The sequence below is a fragment of the Anas acuta genome, chromosome 21, assembly GCF_963932015.1.
Source record: "Anas acuta chromosome 21, bAnaAcu1.1, whole genome shotgun sequence".
Taxonomy (NCBI): Eukaryota; Metazoa; Chordata; class Aves; order Anseriformes; family Anatidae; genus Anas; species Anas acuta.
Window position 1 is genome coordinate 7,256,637 of NC_088999.1, and position 18,251 is coordinate 7,274,887.

The following is an 18,251-nucleotide window of genomic DNA, read 5'->3' on the forward strand; positions in this document are numbered from 1 at the left end:
GCGGCTCCCCGCAGGAGCTGCCTGATCCCCCCCCCAGCACCTCGGACCACGTTTGCCCCCTCCCCTGCCCGCACGTCTCCGCGCTCCCCCGCTCGCTCCCCCTCTCCCGCTGGCTTCCCCGGCTCGCTGCCACCACCTTTCCTGAAGCACGCAGGCTGGCAGCGGCGCGGAGCCCTAATTAATGGTGCCGGTTTGCCAATCACTGGCTCAGCCCCGCTATCACTGGCAAGCGCAGGCCCTTTTATTTATTTTACTTAACTGCTGTTGGTAAAACTCCGCTCCAAAAGCAAGGCCGGGATTCGGCACAGCGAAATCTCCGCCGGGATTAGGGATTACGCTCTGCCAGGGAACAGCGTGTGCCTGCCCCCCCAGCAGCTGGGGGGTCCCTGGGGGCATTGAGCCCCCAGCCAGGCACCGCAGGGGCTGTGGCTGCTCCCCCTGCTCTCCCAGAGCTTTCTGCAAGCAGCTGCAGTGCCGCCGGCCACGGCTCCCTCTGCCACCAGCTCCCTCCTGCCCTGGCACCGTGCGAAGGGCTGGGGGCCTCCAGGAGAGGAAGGGGGGGGTCCAAGTGCCAGGGCTGGCAGCAGGGAGGCGCAGCCTGGTCGTGCGCCCGTGCCAGGGAGGGATTTTTGTAGCCCCGCATCTCAGCTGGATCCAAACCTGATGGAAGCCCCCAGAGTGCTGCTCCCCGGGGAGGGGAACGGGCTTGGATCCGTCCCACTGCTGGAGGGCATCAAGAAGGGACAGACGGGCCGAGAGCAGGGGGGGCACCACGGCCCTCGCGAGCACCAAGGAGGTGCGGAGCCTCTGACATTTGGCAACCGAGCCGGGTGGCTTGGAGCCAGCCCCGTCCCCATTAGGGGATGGCAGCGTGGTAGGAAATGAGTTTGCAGGACCTCGGTCCAAATTCCCTTGGAGAAGCATCGAGGCGTCAAAGCAGGCCAGCCCGGAGGGGGCCGTGTGTCCGGCCCAGCCCGTCCGTTGCGTTTCCTCCTTCTGGGCAGGGAAAGGGGGAGCCCGTCCTGCAGCGCAGCCAGCTGAGCGGGGACGGGGCTGGCCTGCCCCAGATCTGTCACCCGGCAGCGATGGGGACAGCCCGGGTGAAGGAAAACCCATCCATTCCCACGGAAATCCCGTCCATTCCCATGGAAAACCCATCCATTCCCGTGGCTCCAGCAGCAGAGCCAGCTCCAACAGGCTGCGGTGCCCCTGTGCAGGGGGTTGGTGCCCGGACGGGGCTCTCCACAAAGCCACAGACCCGATGCAGAGCCCCGAGCGCGCCGCAGCTCCCCGGGAAGCCCCAGCCGAGCACGGCTCGAGTCCTCGGAGGCGTTGAGCGGCACCGGAGGCAGCAGGAGGAGCAGGCAGCGCGTCCCGGAGCTCCTCAGCCACGTTTGGAGAGCAAGCCACGCGCGGTGCCGGCTCCGTTTCCATTTTCTCTCCGTCACAGAGCGGATTTGTAGCATCCCAGCTTCTTGCAGACTCCTTGGATCAGAACCCCGTGGTGGCAAGGCGCGCAGCGCAGCCGAGGAGACCTCGCAGAGGAACCGCTGCCAGGCTCCGGCGCAGGGGGCCCGGTGCTGCCCCATGGCTCCCTCCAGCATCCCCGCAGCTCGAACCGAACCCCACTGGGAAGCGGGGCGCCCAACATCCCCGATGAGGGCGGCCAGAGGGCAGCCAAGCGAGAGCGGCAGTGACAGTGGCAGTGACGACAGCCGCGGCCGCCCCGCTCCTCCCCACTGCCTCCGTGCTGGGGCCAAGCGAGCCCACGCGCCGGCTCCCCCCAGACCCTGCCCGGCTCTGACCCCGCAGCCTTCCCCGGGCAGAGATGAGCCCAAGGCGACCGCCCTGCGTGACCCCAGCACCCCCAGTGCTTCCCCAGAGCACGGCCTGGAGCCAGCCCCATGCCACCAGCTCCTCGCACCCCATCCGCCAGCAGCACCCGGCCGAAACCCCAACGAGACGCTCGGCGCGGCGCAGCCCGGCCACCCCAGGGCCACCTCCTGGGGTTGGTCCCCACGTCACCGACAGCCCCGGCTGCCAGGCGCCATCCGGCACAGGCAGCAGTGACATGACCTAGAAAAGCAGAGGGCTGCTCACACACCGTGCTGCCGCGAGCCCCCGGCGCCGACCACGCAGGCACGGTGCACGAGCACCCTCCACCCCGGCCGGATTGGGGCTGCAGCGACCCTCCTGCTGCTTCAACAAGTGACCCGCACGGCCACACGCGTGGCGGGGCTCCGTCTGTGCCCCCACATGCTCACGGGTCCCCCGGGAAGGGAAGCAGCTCCCCCGCTCCCCCCGTTTTCCCCCAGATCCGGCTGCCACCTGCGTGCTGCACGTGCCCGCGCCGGCACACGCTGGGTGCCCACGTGTGCCCTCGCCGCACGCCCACGGGCCCCGGGTGCCGCTCGCCCCATGGCACGGGGCTGGGGGCTCCCCACAGCCCTCAGCTGAACAAAGCCCTGCACTGGGGGGGGGGCTGCACGCCTGCCTGCCCCCGGCACGGTGCCAGCACCCTGCCCACGCCTGGCACGAGGACCCACACCAGGGGTGACGGCGTGGGGCTGGCCCCATTGTGGGGGGCCCACGGGTGCCAGGCCAGCAGCAGGCGTGTGCCCACGTCGGGGGCTAGCGGGGATGTCAATTTGGCAACCAGGCACCCATGGCCTTGCTGGACACGATGCCACGGCACAGCGGTGCCATGCGTGTGCCCGTGCCCACCCCCATGCGCGCAGCCCCCCTGCCCTGGGGCTGAACGCGCTGCTCGCAGTGGGGGCTCCGCCGGGGACCGGCCCCCCCCCCGGGCATGCCCGGTGCGAGCGGAGCGCCACCGCCACCGCCGCAGCCCCGCGCAACTTCCCGGCAGGGCCGGGGCCGCCCGGGGGATGCCGCTGCCCGCACCGGGCACCGAGCCCCGGGTACCCCCGGGAAGGCGGCTGCGCCCCCCCCCCCAACCCGGGTCCCCTCCCGCCCGGGCACCGAAGTTGGCCGCGGTCCGGGAGCTGTGGGGGTAGCGGGGATGGGGGGGGCGCATCCCTGCGCCCCGGGGGCCGTGCCCACCGGCGGCCCCTCTCGCCGCATCCCGCATCCCGGCGAGCTGCCGCCCCCACCGGGCTCCGCGGCGAGGTGGAAAAGGGGGGGTGCGGGGGGGGGGGGGGTTGCGAAGCGCGGCGCCCCTCGGGGCTGGGCGCAACGGAGCGGGGCTGCGGGCACCGGGAAAAGAAAGGGGGGGGGGTGGTGGGAAAGAACCGAGCGGGGGGCGACGCACCGGGAAATGGAGAGGTTGGGGGGGGATCCCCGGTGCCCCCCCCTCGCCCCCTTCACCCCCCTCACCCCCCTCGCCCCCCTCACCCCCCCACCGCCGCCGCCCTTACCTGCGCTCCGTCAGCAGCGCGTGGAGCCCCGGCGCGGCGCGGCGAGCAGCGGGCTGGCCATCCCCGAGCGGCGGCGGCGGCGGCGGCTGCCGGTGCCCGGGCGCGCCCGGGGGAGCGCGGCGGTGGCAGCGGCGGCGGCGGCGGAGACGCGCGGGGCCGGGAGCGGGCACGCGGCGCGCCGGGCCCCGGTGCTGGCGGCGGCGGCGGCGGCGGGCGGGGGGGGGCGCGGCGGCGGCGGCGCGCTCGGCTCGGGCACTTGCTGCATGCGCCGGGCGCGGGGCGGTGTGACAGCACCGGGCATGGCGGGGGGGCGGCGCGGAGGACGAGGGACACGGTGCACCCCCTCCCCCCTTGCCCCCCCCCCCCCCCCCCCTTTTACCCCCTCTCCAAGCCCCGGTGCCGGTTTTTGGGGGAGCGACCCCCGGGTTGCTGCAGGCGGGTGGAGGGGGCTGCCCGCGGCGCGGCGCCGCTGGGTGCGCGTGCACGCGGTGGGGGTGCCCCCCCCCCCCTTTCCAACACACACACACACAGAGGGGGGGGGCGTGCACACGGCTGTGATGTGCACGTGCACGCGGGGGGAGGGGGGCGTGCATGCTCCGGGGGGGCGCGCACACGCGTGAGCGGGGTCGGGTGTGCACGGCGGGGGGGCTGCTCGTGCCTGCGGGGGCGGGGGGGGGGGTGGGGGTGTGCAGAGCAGTGGGGGTCGGGGGTTTGCACACGCACGTGCATTGCACACACGCGTGCGCAGCCCCCGGCACGGCGCTGCTGGAGGGGGGAGCACGGGGTGGGGGCTGCATGGACAGCAAAGGGCTGGCACAGCCGTGGCACGAGTGGTCGTGACACTGAGGGTGTCGTGATAGTGGGGAGGGGGCTGCGGAGCTGCTGCAGCGCGTGGGGACGAGCAGGGGTGCAGGAGGATGCGGGGCCCCGGTGCAACCAAGCCCTGGCCGAGCACAAACCCCAAATCCTGGGGTGACCGAGGGCAGCCCGGGTGCCCCCCCGGGGCAGCACCCAGCAGGGCCAGGCAGGAGCAGAAATCTGGGAAATCAGCCCCAAAATCCCTCTGCTCAGCACCCACGGGATCAGCCCCAGCCCTGCTCCGTGCAGCCGGGTGTGCGGGGCCGTATCCACACGAGACCTTTGTGCAAAGCAGCTCCCTGCCTCCCTCCCTGCTGCTCCCTGTCCCAGTTGTCCCCAGCAGCCTGCTGGTGCCTGACCCGTTGTCCCCAGCCAGACGCTCATCCCCTGGGGGCCGAGGCTGAGAGGAAGCCGAGCAGCTCCCCGGCTGCTCCCCGTAGCAGGGCGCGCGGCAGCGTCGGCTCAGACATCACCCGAGGATATTTCGTGGCCCGTCTCTGTAAATACAGCTCAGTGCAGAGGCTGCAGCTCAGCAGCAGGGCGATCCCCAGCCCCCGGCTCTGCGGGTCACGCTCTCTGCTTCCTGACGGGTATTTCGCTCCGGCTCTGCACACTCCATGCGCTCCCAAATCCCAAACCCCCCAGCGCACCGCGTGGCACCAGCTATTTCGCCGCAGGGCGCACCGGGTGCCGTCGCCCACCGGCTCTGCCCTGGCCCCGGCTCCCAGCTCCCATCCTGGTGCTGCTGGGCCACGGGGGGCTCGTGCGTGCCGGGGGGGGGCCCAAGCTGCAGGAGCCGGAGGCACCCACTGTTACCAGGACAACTGGGTGCTGCCTCCGGAGCTGCTTGTTGCTGCTGCAGCCCTGCAAACCTCCCCCAGCCGCAGCGCGGGCTCTGCCGATGGCTGTGCCTGCAGAAAGTGGGGAGCCCGGACCCCCCGCCCCGTGCTTGGAGCACCCCACGGTGTGTGGAGCATCCCCCCAGCTGGCCATGGAGACCCCAAATCCTCAGCCCCCCGCTGGGGCTGGCTGTCAGCTGCTCGCAGGGCAGGATTAGTGCAGCTCCAGCACGTGCAGAGGCTGCTCCAGCAGGGCTTTGCCTGCCAGCGGGGAATTAAACCTGCCCGTTAATGTACCAAGAACCCATTTCCAGCTCAGGGCTCTCGTTTTCCCTTCCTTCGGCACGGAAACTGGGGACAGGTCAGAGTTAGCACGGTGGCAGCTGCTCTGTACACGGCGCTAGGTGAGGATTCGGGAAAAAGGTGAAGCCCAGAGCCCAGCTGGGGAGCACGGGGATGCTGCCACTGCCCCCAGGCTCTCCTGAGCCCCCTGCCCGATCCCCAGGGCTCCTCTCCTCCTCCTCCTCCTCCTCCTCCTCCAAGCAGCAGCAGCCTCTGGGCTCTGCTGCAGGGTGGGACAGGGCAGCCCCCAGCCCCCAGCGATGCCCACGGATCCTCTTCCCATGGACTTTGCTGCAAATTGCTCCAGCGGAAGAACAAAAGCCCCGAAAAGCAGGGAGACGTGATTTGCAAAATAACCCACGTTAATGGGAAAAGGCAGCCAGGGCCCGGCAAAAGGGCCCGTGGGCAGACGGATGGGCCCTGCCTGCTGCTCACCGCCCCGGCAGCTTCACGCCGGAGCTCTCCGCTAGTGGTGGCAGGGGGAAAAGCAAAGGGAAAAGCCCAGGGAAGCCCGCGCGGCAACGCAGAAGCGGACGGATGTGGGAACACCCTGAAATAGATGCCACTTTGGGGGTTGCTGAGGATCGAGGAGCACGGCCACGATGCCTTGAGCCTCCAGCTGGTCCCACGCAGCTTTCTCCTGCAGATCCTGCAGCATTTTCCTGCCCAGGGGGATGTTTTGGCTCCGCAGCATCGTTTCAGTCATTTCCCAGCACTCAGTGTGCCAAAGGGCAGGGGCCAGCGCCGTGCCCGTGTGCCCCAGGCAGAGGTGAGCCTTGGCAAGAGGAAGGGCTCAGCGTGCTGGGGAGCTTCCAGGAGAAACTGGGAGGAACTGGGAGGAACAGGGAGAGTTTCTGCCCGGGGATGGACCCGGCTCTGCCCCCCAGCCCCCAGTGCAGTGGCCGGGCTGGTGCCGTTTGGCCACCCAGAGCCTGAACCAGCAGCGGTACCCGGAGTGCGCCTGCACATCACCAACTGCTAAAGAGCAGGAAAGTTGGCATAAATATTCATCTCGATTAATATACATGAGGCTGCAGAAAGCCCAGCTCCAGCCTCCAGCGGGGGGATGTTATCTGCGCCGCTCAGCCTCGTGTTTAACGCAGGCGCCCGCTGGGTTGGCACAGCCGGAGAACCCAGAGGTCGGGGCTGGGGAGTGCCCGTCCCCCCCCCCCTCAGCAGGGGTGACACCTCCTGGGACCCCGACACCCCCCCCGTGAGCTGGGAAAAAGGGGGCAGAGCTGGGCTGAAGCTGCCCCGATTGCCTCGGCCTCGGGTGCCGTGCGCCCTGACCCCTGCTGCAGGGGGACCGCAGCCACCCCGTGCCGTCACCCCGGGCATGGCCGTGGTGGCTTTAGGGCCACCCGTGGTGCGAGGCAGCTCTCCCACCCCAGGGCGTGCAGGGGGATGCTCTGCGTGTTCTCACCCCCAGCCCTGGGGGAAATGAGTGGCTGAGGGGGGCAGTGGTCCCGTCCCACCCCACAGAGGGGCTGCGGGGCCAGGCTCGCGTGGCTCCGGCACGGGGCGGCCCCGCGGGACCCTGCCTCTGTCACGGCGCCAGCAACCCGGGGCATAAACAAGAGGCTGACATTTCAGCACCGCCGCCGGGCCCCTTGGATAAAAGCAGAACATAATTAGCAAATTAATCAGGAGACAATAGCCGGGGATGTAACGCCGCCGAGCTGCCACTCGCTGTGTCTGGGGCTGACCCCGTGCCACCGGGCATGTTCGGGGCCAGGCGAGCTGGGGACGGCCACGCTCGTGCTCCAGGGGAAAGGGGATGTCCCCGTGTCCCCGCAGCCATCCCCATGTCCCCGTGGCTGTCCCCGTGTCCTTGTGGCTGTCCCCGTGTCCCCGCAGCCATCCCCGTGTCCCCATGGTTGTCCCCGTGTCCCCGTGCCACCGCCAGCGGGCAGCCCTGCCACGTCCCCTGCCGCAGGCTGGGTTTGCAGGGGGGTCCCGGCCGTGGCTGGGGGGGGGGCAGGGGGTGCTGGCATTCCAGGACCCTGCAAATTTGGCACCCGTCAAAGGGCAGCACCCCCCCCCGCTGCCGGTAACATTTCAGAAGCGTGAATCGGAGCGAATTTGCATTCAGCTTATTAGACGCCCTGCAAATACGGCAAACCTCGTTCAAACACATTTTGGTGATAAAACGATATTGACTCTGAGTAATTAAAAATCATTTCCATATTCAAATACGGCTGATTGAGGAGAAATGGCTGCCTTCTAATTGCCTGAAGGGGAATTTGCAACTTTTGGAGCGCGCAGCCCAGCAAACGCATCTTCACTTGGCAGCCTGCGAACGGGCCAGGGAGGAGGAGGAGGAGGAGGAGGAGGAGGAGGAGGAGGAGGAGGAGGAGGAGGAGGAAGAGGAGGAGGAGAAAGAGGAGGAGGAGGAGGAGGAGGAGGAGGAGGGAGCTGGCACAAGCAGCACACTGGGTGAGGTGAGGTGAGGCCGAGGAGCCAGGCAGACCCCGCTGTGCCAGGAGCTTCCCTCGCATGTTTTATGGGGTCTGAGGGCAGCAGGAGCTCCACGGACAGCCCAGCTCAGCCCTAAATCGCTGCCCTCCCTCCTTCCTCCCCCACCACCCCCTTACTGGTGAAATGCATCCTCCCAGTACCGCTTTGGCAGCGGGCTATGGGTTGTTTGGGATGGACCCAAATCCCCGCGGCGCAGGACGGGGTGCTCGGGGTGAGCTCGGAGCTGCCCCGATCCTGAACAGCAGCAAGAGGGGCTGGGACACCCCCTGTGGGGCCAGCCCCATCATTTGCAGGTAGCAGGGCCGATCCCAAAGCTTCCTTTCCTCACCCAAATCCCCTCCCCAGCCTCCCCTCCGCAGCCTCGCTGCCTCCCCCTCGCGCCCCCAGCCCCGAAGGCGGCACCGTGGCACCGCTGCCACCTCGTGCCCCTGGGGCACCGGCTGGGACCGCGGAGCTCGCTGGGTTCAGAGCTCCTCAGGCCACGTTTCGGGGCCCTCCAGCACCTCGCAGAGCTGCTTGGCCTCCGCTCGGTTTCCTAGGGAAACCAGCCTGGAGCTCGGCTCAGCCTCCGCACACGTGGGCGTGCACGGGGGGCCGTGGGCGTGCGGGGAGGAGGTGGGCGTGCGCACGGGGACGCGGGTGTGCAGAGGGCTCTGGGGGTGCCCACGTGGGTGCCCCACGTCTCCATCTCCCCTCCCGGCTCTCGATGGCATTTTGGGTGACCCTCGGGGCTGCTGTGCAGCCTCCCCAGAGCCCGGGGTGGAGGCCGAAGCGAGCGGAGCAGCGCCTGGGGGGTGCGGAGGGGCAGGGGGCACCTTGGCGGAGCTCAGGGTGCTCGCACAAGCTCACCCCAGTGAACACCAGGAGATTTGTCTCGCTGCATCGCTGCCGTGCTCCAAAACCTCCCTGAACGCAGCTCCGAAGCCTCCCCCATTTATTCCCCACCTGCTCATCCTCACGTGCCACTTCCCAGCCCCGTCCCTTACCTCCAGCAGCCCCCCTGGCGTTACTGCGGGGCCGTGGGGGTGCTCCCTGGCACCCAGGGCTCAGCCCCGGCTCGGTGTCCTCCCCGTGCCACGGCCACATCCAGGCTCCATTTCCCTTCGTGCAGATCCAACCTGGGCTCTCTCCAGCTCCATCCATCCCCTCGTGCGCTCGGTGGGGACGGTGACAGCAGAGCAGAACCGCTGGCACGCGGGGCGCAAGGAGTGGGCAAATCCACGGAAAGTTTCTGGAAAGTTTGGGTGGTTTTTTTTTAATATAACCCGGAACCAAAGGCACTGAACGTGCTTGGAGAGCCCAGCGCGATCCCATGGCTCTAGGAGCTGGGGTTTGCAGGGAAACCAGCACCAAGAACTGGGATGAACTGGACCCATGGGCACCATGGGTCCCCCCTAGCAGTCGCTGGCTCCTTGTGACCCCATAACCTGCGGTGCCAGCCCCGTGTCCCCAGCAGGAACCCCCACACCCTCCCCAAATCACACCCCGAGGGGCGCCCCCTCTGGCACCCGCTGCTTGCAAGGGCAAAATATTGAAGATGGAGCCGGAGGAATTGAAGCGCCATAATTGAAGGAAAATTTGCAGCATGTTGAGGACAGAATAGGATCATTGTGCTCGCCTCCCACACCCCAGATGGATGCACGAGGACTGCAGACATCGCCGGAGCGTGCGGAGAAGAGGAGAGGAAGGGAGTGAGCTAGACCGGGACGTGTGTGAGCAGAAATTGAATTTTTATCAGTTTCTATGTAGATTGTGTTTATTCATCTGTCTCCTATCCATCTCCCCCTGCATCTCCCTATTTCTTTTACAAAATTACTTTCCTCCTTTGGCCTAATTTTGTTTGTACAGATAGCAGCTGCTTTCTTCCATTTCAGCATAAAAAATATCAGCGTAAATGAGGTGCTCTATATCCCCAGCAGAAGTTTTAGCAGCTACCCGGAGCACATTAGCCTTTCGCTCCTGCAGGGCCACATTTCCATCACAAAGAGCTGACTGCTCGCTGCCTGCCCTCGCAGAAAACGCTCCTGCCACTCCTGCCACTCCTGCCACAGCGCGTGGCAGCGGGGCCACCCGCGTCCTTGTGCCCTCGTGGGCACAAGGGATGGGTGCTGGGGTCCTGCACAGCACCCATGGGTGCTGCTGCCCGCGCGGCTCCTTGCGGAGAGGCTCCGCTGATATTTATTAAGCACCCTGGCACCAGAGATGAACGGAGCCGGCGCTGTCCAGAATACCAATAAGGGCGTTTTTTTCCCCGAGCGCTATTCATAGCCCTACCTGTCACCCAGCCACCCCCCCTGAGCCATCGGCTGAGCCCTCAAGGTCACGGAGCGGAGTGTGGGCACCGGTCCTGGGTGAGCACGGGGACCCCAGCAGGTCCCCAGGGTGCTGCCGAGCACCGGGAGCCCTTTGGGGAGCAGCCGCCAGGAGCAGGCTCCTTGGGGGGAGCACCCAGCTCAGCATCCCTGGGTCCTGGGGGGGCAGCAGCTCGGGATGGAGCACCTCGAGGTGCCCACGGGCAGGCTGAGGAGGATGCAGGGCAGACCCCAAGCCCCTGGGGACCCCCGGCTGGTCCCACAGAGCCGGAGAACCCTGCCCTAAACCCCGAACCAGGCAGTGACGGTGGGGGAGGACAGCCAGGCTCGCCAAGGGGGTGTTTCCCACGGAAAGGTCCCCGGGAAGACGTCCACGTAACGGGGAAGCCGCAGCTCGGCGCCTCCCTCCCCTCTGCTAGCGGGGAAACGGCGGCACTCGGCGCGGCGTTACCAAACCCAATGGTTAGGGAAAACGCGAGCGCGCAGCGTGATTGATTCCCCCCCAGGGCCCCCCATTAAAAATGTATGGAATTACTCATGCAAAGTCCCACTTACACACGGGTCTTTTGTGAGGACATTAAAATACCAGCGTTTGTCAGCCGCTTACCCGCTGCTCGCGGTTTGCTCCCATTTATTATCACGAACCCAGCCCGGCGCTGGTTCTATTTTCGACTCCTCACACGTCACGCTGAGCTCCCGGGCTGCCACCACGGCTGGCGGCACCCCCGGCCCTGCAGCACCCCCCGTGGGTACAAACCCCTGGGGATGGGGAAGGGGAAAGGGATGGGGTCCCCCCGGACCCGGCTCCCCCCAGCCCTGCCCGGCCGGGTGGCAGCAGCCGGCTCTCTGCCGGAGAGCGGGGGGAAATGAGCACATTTCTCCCCACGGCGCGGGGAGGCGAAGCAGGGCGAGGAGCACAATATATTGTATTCATCAGGTTCTTCTCGCTGGGAGGAACGAGGCCTGAATCACATCACGCTTCCTCTCCGCGCTCAAAGCGTTCCAGCTTGTAATGCGCTTCCCTCCCTGCGTGAGCACCTCGCGGAGCCACAAAGACAAATTTCCCCAGGCTTCAGAAGCTGCTGAGAGCCACGGCTCCGTGCCTAAAACCCATCGCTCCTCTACCCAAACAGCCTCGGCTGCTGGCGGCCCCCTCCCCTCTCCATCCCCTCCTCTCCCACCCCAAATTATGTGCCCGGCGTTTCCCCAGGCGCAGGGCTCGGTGCCAAGCCCAGGGGGGCAGCGCAGGGCCGGGGGCTCCATCCTCAGCCCCCCGAAAGCAGGGGGAGCACGGGGACAAAGAGGAGGGGATGGAAATGGGATGGAAAGAGCAGCGTGGGGAGCTCGGGGTGGGCAACTCACAGCAGCACCCACGGGGAGGGCACCAGGGGTGCCCCCAGGACGCGGCGCGAGGCTGCTGGAAGAGGCCGGTGTCAACGCCCAGCAGCGACACGTTCCGCCACAGCGCCCGGTAATTGCATCTCCCAGAAAGCAATTACCACGTAAGCGACTCGGCGGCGCGGGAGACAAGCCATTATTTATTTATTGGCCCGGCGTGGACGTGGAAGGTTCCCAGCACCGGCGGGACCCCGTGCCGGCCGCCGGGTCCCGAGCACGCGGTGGGGTCGGGGGGTGAATGTGGAGGGTGGCCAAGTGCCCCCGGGGCCGTGCAGCCTTTCTGCTGCTGCACCCTAGGATATTTGTAGGACGTGGTCCCAGCGGGGTGTGGGGAGGGTCCCTGCACCCACCCGTTGCCGTGGGAGGGTGGCACCAGGGGTGGCCCCTGAGTGAAGGTAAAAGCGGTGCCGAGCCGAGGGGGCGAATCGTGGGGACTCAGAGCCCAGCCTGAAATCCTTCTCCCCTCCCAGCCAGGCTCCTTCCAGGGGTGCCTTTGTGATGATTTAGGTGGTTTTGACCAGAATCAGCTCCTGAAGCACTTCGGCCCCAACAAGTGATCGTTTTCTACGGGAGGATGTTGGGTAAGGACCGAGGAAATCCCTCAGCACCGGCTCCTCGCTGGTCCTGCAGCGGGAACAGGGCACGGGGGGCACGACCAGGGTCCCCCCCTGGTGTGGGGCAGGCACCGAGCAGCACCGTACCCGAAATTCCTGCAGGAGACGTGGGAGGCGAAGCTTTCCTGCCGATGAAAATTCATCGTTTGGGGCTTGAGACGTCAAAGGCAAAAAAAAAAAAAACCAAAAAAAAAAAACAAAACGCAGCAAAACGCGACACTTCCCTCCAGAAATGAAACAAGTTGCGGTGTCAGAGTGAGAGATGCCTCTTCGTTACGTCGGCTCCGAAAGACTTTGTTCATCCTGACTCTTGCAATCAGAGAAAATCAAAACATTTCACGGCAACAGCAATCCCCGTGCAGAAAACATCAACTTTCCCAAGCCCCAGCTCCCTGAAGGCTGCGTGCCCCGGTGTGCGCAGCCAGGCAGGAGGCTCGCGTGGTCTCCGAGTCTGCTTAAAATTAATCGGCAGGAGGAGAAGCCATCCTCATACCAATCCCATCCATCCTCATCCTCATCTCAAGCCATCCTCATCCATCCCATCCTCACCCCATCCTCATACCAATCCTCATCCCAATCCATGACCCCATCTCATCCCCATCCCATCCCCATCCTGATCCCCATCCCCATCCCATCCCCATCCTGTCCCCATCCCCATCCCATCCCATCCCAACCCCATCCCCGACCCTATCCCAACCCCATCCCCACGTCCCCACTCCCCAGTCCAGCCCCATCCCCGCGGCAGGGGCAGGACCCCCCCGTGGCTCCCCCCAGCACCGGGGTCAGCCGGGCTCCGCCAGCTGCGGGGCTGGCTCCAAGCCGCGTGGCGAGGCAGCGCACGCAATTAGTAAATTAATTATCGAGCGGTAACGGAGATTTCATAGCTCGGAGCTGTCACATCAACAGTGTTTTGTCAACCGAGATGACGACTGGTAGAATTATTACTGCAGTGCTGGGACTGAAAACAGAGGAGAGAGAGACTTGCAGGGAGAGGGAAGGATAAAAATATAAAGGGAAGAGATAGGAAGGAACAAGATAAGTGGGTTTTGTTGCTAATGGAAGCTGGCACAGGGACAGAATCTCAACCATTATAAGACAACATACTACATTACTAGTGGCTCTGAATGATCCACTTAATTAACAACCAGCGTGGAACGAGCCCCTGCTCCGAAACCCAGCGTTGCTGTGAGCAGCACGCGCCGCTCCACGGGAAACCCCACGAGCACCGAGGTGCAGCCGCATCCCAAAACACGAGGCCAGGAGCCGGGGGCCATCTGGGAGCAGAGGGGATGCTCAGCGCCGAGGGCAGGGAGCCCCTTGTGCCCGGTGGCACCAGGAGGTGCCATGGCCACCGACAAGCAGCTATGGGCTGGCTCCATCCCATCCCATCCCATCCCATCCCCATCCCCATCCCATCCCATCCCATCCCATCCCATCCCATCCCATCCCATCCCATCCCATCCCCATCCCACCAGTTGAACCCACCCCGGCCGCAGCCGAGCCGTCGCGGTTTCGGCATCACCGGTGTCGGCAGCCAAACAAGAGGCAGCAGAACGGCTTCTGTAAATTATTAATAACAACACTTTGCACTTCTAATAGCGCCTTTCAGCCAAGGATCCCGGCGCTTTACAAACACTAATTAATTAAGTACAGAAGACGGCTCGGCAGTGGGGAGATCGCGCGTCCCCGGCTGCTTGCTCCCTTGGCAGGAGCCGGCACGGCGCAGGATCGGCCCCTCGCACCACAGCACCCACAGCACCCACAGCACCCACAGCACCCGCAGCACCCGGGCAGCTCCTCGACCCACACGGACCCTCAGGGTCTCAGGGGACCGGGTGCTGAGGGGCTGAGGGGCTGCAGGGATGGACCCGATGGGGACCCCACAAGGGTCCCCGTCCCCTCCTGCCACCCCAGGCGTGATTCTGCCCGTGCGCCCGGAGCCCGCTACCAGCGCCAGGACGCGATTTCCCTTCCCCACCCGTTTCCTCTTCACTTCCCAGGGCCAGATTTAAGCTGCGTATCCAATGCCATATAAAAATAACACCCCGCCCTCCCACTTGGGAAATCGATTCCTTCGCTTCCCACCCGCTCGGGCTTTAAATATCGCCGTGGAAATGCAGCCTGCGCCGTCTGCCAGCCCCAGCCTGCCGGGGGAGCCGGGCAGGGCCGAGGGGGCATCAGGGCTGAGCTCGCCTTGATGCCCATGGGATGGGGAGGGGGACGCAGCTCAGGTCCCCCAGGTCCCCGCGATGCCCTCCTGCTCCCCAACTGGTGCTTGGTGCACAGGGTGCGGGTTGTGCCTGGAGGCTGCTCCCCAAAATCAAGCTGGTGTCCCCCTGGAAGCTGGGCACCTGATGGGGCAGTGGGCTCCATCCCTTAACCAAGGGGGCTTCCCAGGCTGGGTCTGGCCCCCCCAACCCATCCCTGGAGCCTCCAAGGGGTGCAGCACCCGGCACGGGCACTGCTCACCGGGACGGGGGGCACAGCTTGGGCATCACGACCCCACAGCCGTGAGCCCCCGTGGGGCACGGGCGCACCTCGGCACCAGCTGGGGACATGGTGAGGAGCAGCAGGGGGGGCAGCAACCAGGACCCCCCCGGCCAAAAATTGGAGGTGCCGGTGCTTCCAGCATGGCAGCAGCCACATTTTGTAATTTCTGATGGGAAGGAAGGAACAAGGATGGATTTGAAGTCCCTGACAGGCTCCCCGAGGGAGCTCTGCCAGCTCCTCCAAGTCCTTAATTCCCTTCCCGTCTACGGCTGCAGCCGGGGCCTGGTGACAGCACTCCCAAAATATCCCCCCCTGACCAGAGGGATCGGCTCGGGGCCGGGGAGCTCTCCATCAGCAAGGAGCTCCCAGCAAGGGGAAGGTGGCACTGGGACAGCTCCCTCGGTGGGATGGGGCACGGCGGTGCCATGGCCAGGGCCATCCGGAGGGAGCCGCAAGGCACTCGCCAAGTTTGGGCCAGAAACCAGGGTTTTTAGGAGCTTTTCGGGAGGTTCAGCAGCAGTGCAGGGCAGCCAGCGGTCCTGCTGAAATGGAGGAGGCGCCGGGGCAAGCAGGGAGCATTTGCATATTCAAGCGCCTTAACGCTATTTTGGCACCTCCTCGGCTATTTTTATCGTGGCAGAAACACAACAGGAGGACAAGGCCAGAGAAAGGGCAAGGAACGAGCCCGAAATGTGGGGCAGAGGCAAAAATAAAACCCAGGCTGGGCACAGCATCCAGGAGGAGCAGAGACGGGGCTGCGGATGGGCACGAGCTGGAGGCTGATGGAAAATCCCAGACCCCCCCGGAGCCCCCTGCACCACCAGCACCCCTAAAACAGCCACAGCCCCCGGGGACAAAGGGACAAGGGGACACAACCCATGGGCACTGAGAGAGGGGACGGTCCCCGGGGCTGAGCACTCCCCCCTCCGCCTGGCTGGAGACCTCCAGGTCCCATTCCAGGGGCTGGTTTTGGGGTGAGGGTGCCCCCCCCCCATAGCCGGAGGGGACAGCCCGGGGCTGGCTCTGCAGCATCCTCACCCGTTGCCAGGACGACGGGATGCGATGGAGCGGCTCCCTCGGGTGGCTGCAGGTGCAGGGAGAAGTTGGGGTGTGTTTTTTGGGGAGGGGATGCCCCAAATTTTGGCAGCCCCCAGCTTGGGGTCCGCATCAACCCCTTGGAGAGCCCCCGAGGGCCACCTGCACCGTGCCAAGCGCAGCCTGGGGGGGTCCCAAAAAGATGGGGACGCAGCCCCATGGCACGGGGTGCTGCGTGGGAATCAGGACCCTAAAAAATGTTTGGGGAGCCCGCAGGGAACAACCCCAGCTCCCCAGGGAAGGGGCACGGCACGGCCCCAAGGCCACAGCACCGCTGCCCCATCCCGATACCACTGCCCCCCTGCAGATACGGGGAGGGGATAGGGGCAAGAGGAGGGAGCTCGGGGTGCCCCACAGCACCCCACGGCACCCCACGGCACCCCAGGAGGAGCAGCTCGCAGCGCCCTGGGGCTGTGGAGCAGCAGTGAAGGTGCAGCTTCGTTTCTTCGCTCGTGGTGCCATGGCAACCTTTCCCACTTGGTTTAATTACGGGCGGTTGCTGCCTTTGCAGGGGGGGGGCTGCTTGTTCCCTGCTCCCCAGAGCCAGGACGGGAGCGCACGGGAACCCGCAGGCTGCTCCTGGGGCTGGTTCGCCCTGGCAGAGCTGCCACCAAGCCAATATCCCACCCGTGGCCACTCACCCCACACGTGGGGACGGCGTCCGGATGGACACGGAGCCAGCAGAGCCCCTCGTTAGTGATCACCAACAATTATCCTCCCACGGTGCCCGACCTCGGCCCCGAATCGAGCTGAGAGATGGGCACAGCGAGCCTGGCTGGCAGACCTGACATCCACGGCTGGCACAGCCCCAAGGGACCCCCAGGACGAGGGGGGCACGGGGCTGAAAGGGGTTGGGGGTTTGGGGACCCTTGGGGTGGCCGGGAGCGAGGAGCAGCTCTGGGGGAACCCGGCTTGATGCAATTAGGAACAGGAGGGAAGGGAGGTGTAAATGAGCCCTTCTGAAGCCGGGCAGCGAGTGGGAGGAAACACCTGAACCGAGCCCGCAGCAGCGAGCGCCGGGCTCCAGAGGTCACCTCTGGGCAGGATTTTTAATTTCACACAGGAGTTTTGTTCATTTGTTAATTATTTTCAGATGAAAAGGGAGATATTCCTGGAGCGGGTTAGGAAAGGGCTAAAGCAACATTTGAATTTCAAAGGCAAGCTGTTTGCAATGAAAACAGGAGAGGAGAGGGGAAAAATAACTCCAGGAGCAGAGAAGGGGCTGCCGAGGGTCCCCAGCCTTTTGGGGGGGCAGCGAGCGGCACGGGGCCAGCACCCAGCTCTGTGCCCACCCAGCCCGGGCCTTCCTGTGCCGTGGGGACCCCATTAAAAACCCAAATTTGGGCAGCACGAAGCTTGGCACTGCACGAGAGGAGATTTCCATCGGAAAATCGATGGGGAGGGGTCAGTGCCTGGAGATCCATGGGGGAGCGCCGGAGAGGTGGTGGCACACGGGGCAAGTGGGGACACCGGGGGACAAGGGCAGGAGGGAGGTGTCCCAGGGCTGGGGGCATTGTCCCGGGGGAGCTGGTGCCCTGCCACCCCGTGCCTCAGTTTCCCCTTGCCCAGGGCACGAGGGGCTGGGGAAGGTCGGGGAGGAGCGAGATCGGAGCCAGGACCCGCCGTGGTGTCTCTGCTGCTCTTATCTCCCACTGGAGCTACCAGGGGATTTTGCTCTGAGCTCCTTCGCCACGGTTCTGCGCTGCCAAAGCCAGGGAAAGCCCGGCTCCACCAGCCCTGAGCCCGTTCTCAGCTCCTAAAACCGAGCGCGATTCCGCCTAATGCAGGACGAAACCGCGGCAGCTCCGCCGCCAACTGCGGTGGAGGGGAGAGCAGCTCGTGGAAAGGGGCTGGGGGTGAAAGGGGGGAGCAGGGGCCCGGCAGGGACGTGCCCACACTGGGACGTGCCCACACTGGGACGTGCCCACAGAGCCCAGTACATCCCAGTCGCAGCCCTACTGGGGCCGGGGCCATGCCAGGAAGGCGTCGAGGCCGTGCGGTGCGCACGGGGCCGCAGTGGGAGCCTGGAGAGGTTCCTCTGAGCGCTCCCACCCAGCGCCATCACAACCCAGCGCCTCCATCCCATGCTGAGTTATCAGTTCCCTGGGCTCCCGCTAACGAGGCAGCAACAGCAATTAAGGGATGGGTTATTAATAAAGCCAAGCTGCCCAAACCCAGCAGCTCGGTGAGGCCGGCTGCGCAGTGAATCCGCACGGCCCAGCTTTGGCATCGCCGCGTGGGGCTGGAGAGGGACCTGGAGGTGGCCGAGCCCCAAGGACGGAGCCAAAGCAGCAGAGACACCCCTGGAGACCCCCGGCCACCCCTTGTCACCCCTTGTCACCACCCTGCCAGCCTCCCCGGCTGCACCTGCACCGCTCCTCAGCACCGCAGCACCCGCGCCATGCGCCGGAGCGCTCGGTATTTTGTGTGTCTGCAAGAAAATACCAA

At 65.7% G+C, this 18,251-nt stretch overlaps 1 protein-coding gene across 6 annotated transcripts in view; it reads right to left on the bottom strand.

Moving 5' to 3' along the window:
• ADGRB2 (adhesion G protein-coupled receptor B2) overlaps nucleotides 1–18,251 on the bottom strand; it is an 84,334-nt gene that overhangs the window by 25,119 nt on the left and 40,964 nt on the right. For 4 of the 6 annotated variants that reach the window (XM_068657990.1, XM_068657987.1, XM_068657988.1 and 1 more), the window contains exon 1: nucleotides 3,378–3,509. The exons of 1 other annotated variant lie outside the window; for it this stretch is intronic. The gene's annotated coding sequence lies outside the window, so the exon portion shown is untranslated. Of the gene's footprint in view, nucleotides 1–3,377; nucleotides 3,535–18,251 lie in introns of those variants that run through there. One more of the 6 variants, XM_068657989.1, reaches the window with a different exon arrangement.